Source organism: Urtica dioica, chromosome 10 (genome assembly GCF_054948205.1).
Source record: "Urtica dioica subsp. dioica isolate 48M chromosome 10, U.dioica_male_clone48M_v1_H2, whole genome shotgun sequence".
NCBI classification, from domain to species: Eukaryota; Viridiplantae; Streptophyta; class Magnoliopsida; order Rosales; family Urticaceae; genus Urtica; species Urtica dioica.
The window spans coordinates 16,327,311-16,333,310 of NC_142765.1; the positions used below are offsets into that span (position 1 = coordinate 16,327,311).

Sequence of the window (6,000 nt, forward strand, 5' to 3'; positions counted from 1 at the left end):
ACCATGAGCCGATAATTGCGATCGCAATCCCATGATCAAGCAAATAATTGGTGAACTCAGTATCCAAGAACTCGCATCTCCGATAAGATCGAAAGGTCTTAATAGTTTTACCTAATTGGTTTTCAACACAAGCACGGAGTTCTTTGAACTTGCTAAAAGTTTCAGATTTTCGGTGCATTAGGTAAATGAAACCATATCTAGAATAATCGTCGATGAAAGTGACGAAGTATTCATAACCGCCTCTCGCAGCGTAACTCATTGGTCCACAGACGTCAGAGTGAACTAGTTGCAGAGGTTCGGTGGCTCTTAGTCCTTTGCCAGAGAAAGATCTCTTGGTCATCTTTCCTTCAATGCAAGATTCACAAACAGGTATAGTTCTCACTTTAAGGTGTTTCAACGGCCCAAGCCTTGAAAGCCTTTCTAGCCTGTTTATATTAATGTGACCAAGTCTTAAGTGTCATAAATATGTTTCATCATCATTGGATACTCTTAATCTTTTATTAAATGTGGGTTTAGCTACCTTAAACATCTCAACATTTAAATCAAATTTATTTTCAGGGGATATCAGATATAAACCATTGTATAAATGAGCATCACATAAAATTCTTCCATCATAAGAAATACTAATAACATTTTCATTCATTGACAAAGAATATTTATGTTTTAGTAACTCAGAAACTGAAATAAGGTTTCTACAAAAACCAGGAATAAGATAAACTGAATCAAGTATCAAATATTTATTTTCGAAATTGGAGTCAAACTACTCTTAAAGCTTTAGCCGTGACGGACTCTCTGTTCCCCACTCTAAGCTGTAGTTCATCTCCATTCAGTTCCTCCCAAGAATCAAACATTTGTAAAGATGTACAAACATGATTAGTTGTCCTCCAATCAACTATCCAGGACGAGAATGGATCTCCAGCATAAAATGCCTCTAATACATGTATGTTTGTGAATGGGATAATACGTCCACAAGACTCTGGGTACAAGTCTACTACTTCGTCATCATCATCTGATATGTAGATGACCGAAGGCTCTCCCACTGCGAGAACATTCTCCACGGGTTGTCTTACATGAGAGTAATAATGAGATGAGATTGCAACTCGACCAGAGTGCAATCTATAAAGGCACTCGTCCTTTATCAAACCATCACGCCAGTCTATAAGTTCAACTTGAAACTTCTTCATGACATACTTCGAGCCGAGACCACGAAAGTATTCTTTAAAGCCAGCATACTCATCGGCGAGGAATTCAAGAACAATCTCCACTCGAGTAGCCTCATCTATCTCAGTGCCACAGTAACCGATCATATTCAATCTATCGGTCATTGACTTTATGTGGTCGATGGCACACTCTCCGTTCTTCATTTTAGTATTCATAATTTATTTCAACAATGAATAGTTTGAAGCCATGCTGAAGTTATTAAAATATAAGTACATAAATAATTATTCGAAAAGAAAAACATTCATCAGTATAGTTTGGGAAATAAAAACATGATGCAATAAGCAAAGGAAAAAATATTAATCTCTAAAAAGAACCAGTTTTTATGTTCCATGGTAATTCACCACTAGTCACAGTCCATTTCACTAAGGTGACGTAACGGAGTGCACCTAGGGAAAATGAGGATCATCTCAGATTAGTAAAGCAATCGTGGTTCATGTACATTCATAACTATGCTTACTAACTTATAGTTTTATAGAAATTGTTGGCCATATGAGACAGCCACCAGTCATTTCATACTTGATTCGACCCAAGATTTCAGCAGACAAAGCTTAGCCCGTCAGAAACACAATCATGGTATTGGAATGCGCTTACACCTTCCGAAGGGAATGGACCACCATGTCTAAAAAACCGCCGTTCACAATGCCATGTGACGTGTAAACAAACACATAAGAATGCAGAATGAACGCTAGATACAGCTAGATTCTAGGACTAGAGCATGACTGACGCGTGACGTCACACTCTATCTACATACTTGTCGTCCCGCAATGTTATACACTCATCACTGCTATAACCTCCGGTCCAACCAGAGATCAGCTTCAAACTTCGAGCAGCAGTCATCAGCTGACCTAAGTTTTTACATTTGTCTGGGATCCACTAGTGGTACTTTCTTCATCATGACGTCAGCGCCGCTGGTCTCTGGCACAGTGAGCTCGCGAGTCGCGACCTTCACCAACTGCGCCCCAGGGCGCTCGCGATGCGCGACCTTCACCCATTGCTTTGAGTACTCGGCGCACGGACCGGCATGGCCCGCTAAACACAAGTCGTTGACTTGTGGGTACCACCGACACTAGTTTAATTAAAGTTTGGGTACTCTGCAGCTAGACAGCTAGCAGTGTACACGTTAAACTTATATACGGAAGAGCGTAACGGAATAAACCCCGAAAGAACTTACTATTTCCCTTTGAAGCTCGTTAAATGTTTTAAGCTGAAACCTCGAAATGTGACTTTCGAACCCTCTACTCTCGATTGAGTTCGAAAGTCTATCGCTCTTCCATCCTCTCGATTCTAACTTATTTCCTAGAGTTAGAAGAGAGGTCTAACTATACACATAGCAAACGTGGCTGGTTCAAGTTAGCGTTTGAACTTAACAGGCGTACCCGAACTAAGTTTTCAAGCAAGAGTGGCCGAAGCCTTAATCTTTAAGTTTATTCATTTTAGGGCTTTCACATACTCTTGTTTACTGACAAGTAAATGCATAAATAAACAGGGTTATCCCCTTGGTAATTAGTTTACTTATGTCTCCTCAGTTACCCGAAAAAGATCGTCTGAAAATTTGTTGACTTCCGGAGTTTCTTTGCATTTCACGCTTCCCGAGACTCTACACGTCCTGAAGCGTCGAGAAACTAAAACCAAAAGTTGAAAACTCATTAGTCAATGATTCGGGAGGTGATGACAAGCTTAAGGTTCGTTATCGGGATCACGGCGAGTCGGTTCAGGGGTTCGAGAATTTAATTCACTTATTTCCCGGCTTTTCGGAATTTAAACTTATTATGGACTCGTACGATTCGTACCAGAGAATGAGTACGAAATAAAATCCAAATCATTATTTAACGAGTCTTAAATAAATTAAATTAATAATCCGAAAATAATGCAAACCGAGAATTCTAATTTAATTAACCAGAAATTAAATTCTCGAACATTCCTTAAATAAATAACTAACAATTCGTGAATACAAATCTCAAATCACTGAAAATAACTTGAGTCTTATGCTATAAAGCGATAAACGACTCACAAGTGAGATCGAGCTTTAATATCTTTTTTTCTGAATTCTCTACTTTTTTCCGACTTCCACGTGTTCAGTTCTGCCGGCTCTCGCTCGTCTCGACCTGATCTGTGACTGCTGTGAAATTCAGAAAACGAACATCGCGATCAATTCATAACATCCAACTCCCGACTCGAAACTTAGAATCTGAAATCGAACTTCTAACAACATAACTCTCAAACCCAATATAACTTATCACAAAATCCATAACCTTGTCAATAAATCACGTAAACTTGTCATAACCTCAACAATCAACAAACCAAATCCGAGCCGAAAAATCAAATCTCAAATCACATTTCACCACTCTCAAATCCAGATTCTCAAATCTCAAAATCACAATAACCAAACAATTTCAACATCTCATCATAGCCTCATCAAAACTCAACCAAAACAATCCTCAACCAAATCCAAGTCGATTCTCAAATCACAATCAAATCATGATTTTAAATCCTTACCCAAACATTTAACAATCACAAAAACGTCTCATAATCATCACAAGTTCATAAACCTTAGACCCATTCTCAGCCAAAACACGTTCAACACACCAAATTTGTTCAAACCACAACCAAATCCAGAATTAAGTTCAAAATCAATATTCTCATAAGCAATATACACCAATCCGAGCACAAAATCACTTCAAAGAGTATCAAACACGTTCAAGACTTGAAAACCCCCAAATGAATTTCCAAACCCTAATTTTTGGATCCTTCAATTGAGCCCACGAAATCCATACCTCACTTGAAGAATCGGACTATTTGGACCGTCTTCTTCCTCTTTTCCTCGCCGGAGATGCTCGCCGGAGCTTCTACGAAACACGGCGACTCTCTTCTCTGGCTGGTGGCGCGCGCACGGAGCTCGGGGCTCGGGTTGGTGCTGGTGGTCGAGCGCGAGAGAAGAAGAAGGAGAAGACGACGGTGAGGTGATGGTGAGCGGCCGGAGATGACTCTTGATCGCTGCTGATTGTTCGTTTGTTTTTTTTTTCCTTTGTTTCTTCTTGCAGGTCGGGCGCGGTGAGGAGAAGAAGAGAAGAAGATTTCTCTTTTTGCACGTGAAGGAACATAATAGAAGGAAGAAGAAGATAAGAGAAAGAGGGAAAAAAAAAAAAGAATTTATTCCTTAAATCCATTTTTTCCTCCATCTTCTTAAATCAACCCCCAAACTCACGTTTTTATTTTCAAATGACTCCAAAATCATGACAATCACGCCCTTGTCACAAAATTTTATGCTAAAACTGTACCCGATCGAGCTTTTAATTAAATGATTCAAATCGAAAATTTTCTCGTTCGTTCTCGATTAATTTAAATATATTTAAGGTTTCTCGGAAATAATTCTCGTCCTTGAGAATTTATTTTCTTAAATTAAATTCCGGAATATTTCATCGGAAAATAATTTATTATTCGAGACGAACTCGATAAATCTTTTATTTATTCCGAGATTTTCCATTACCTTAAAATAATTTAATTTAACTCGATAAACTTGTACGTCCATCATTCACTGAATAATTTAATTGTAACAAACGGAAGCTCGTTTATTCAACGTGAATTTACAAGTCGAGATATTCAAAAGATTATCCCTTACACATACTCAATATTCTTTTAGTATTTTAATTTTGCTAGCATTAACATTAATCTAGGTGATCCACTTGAGTTAACTAAATCGTATTAAAAACTCGAGTGTTACTAAGCTACTCTTAAAAACATAAGTTTTGATATAGCTTAGTTATTAGGAATTTCGTGACATTCTAGTCTTGATAATCCTAATAGTATTCTTTCACAGAAAAGCTCACAGTTGAGAGGGAAGACGAAGTCTTTTACTAACCCTTCAGCTTAGCTTCTTATCGGCTTGGTGACAAAGTTTTCCGATTCGTTCAACTCATTCATTAATTAACTATCATAATCCAATTAGATAATCTCAAATTAATAAATGAAATCCCATGATAACCCACGACACAAGTTACAAGTTATATCATGCATGACAAAACAATTAAATAAACAAGCAAAACAAGCATGGTTTGATTCGGTTTGATCGTATCCTATTTGACTCTTTATAAATAAAACGAGGTGAATCCAATATCAAATTGGTTCATGGATAAGTTATGGGCCCATATCTATGTCCCATTGGAAAATAAATTAATATCAAATTATTTATTTTTCCCTTTTTTTATTAAGTTGGCCCGCGGGCCCACTTGGCGTCAGGGCCCTAGGCCGGACTATCCTCGAGTCCACCCACCATGGTGGGACTCGACCCGAGAGGTCGGGCCATGTGCCATGAGGCAACACGGCCCTAGAGGTGTGGTAGCAGAGGGCGAGAGGCGGACAACAAGTCCGCCTCTTATGGTGGCTTGGTCCCACCACCACGGCGGGATGGTTCTTTGCCCGTGGTGGTCCTCATTCGGTCCTTCACGTCTCCTCATTGTGGGTCCGTCTTTCGCCGATCGTTTTGATCAAGAACTTCGCGCGTTGGATTACAACAATAATAATAAAGTTTTTAAAAAAACTTATACTCTTTGAACTTCGGGTTTAACATAAAATATAGAAAAGCGATAATTAAATATATTCTTGGTAGTTTCCAAAATATATTATTTCTTTTTATTGTGTTCACACTAGTGAATCAAAGCTTAGTCCTTGTATCTCATCTCATGAATCATACTTTCTCTCTTACCCATCATATCAATATCTATGAGATTTTATTTTCTGTTTAAATAGGGAATATTTAATTATGAGAGAATAAATGAAATA

The 6,000-nt window shown here is 38.2% G+C and overlaps 1 long non-coding RNA gene across 1 annotated transcript; it reads right to left on the reverse strand.

Moving 5' to 3' along the window:
- Positions 1-2,607: 2,607 nt before the first annotated feature.
- LOC149383562 (uncharacterized) lies at positions 2,608-4,329 on the reverse strand. The gene is made up of 3 exons (XR_016301850.1): positions 3,996-4,329; positions 3,233-3,340; positions 2,608-2,843 (listed from the first exon to the last, which is right to left on the reverse strand). It is a non-coding gene; the product is annotated as an uncharacterized LOC149383562 (long non-coding RNA).
- Positions 4,330-6,000: the final 1,671 nt, after the last annotated feature.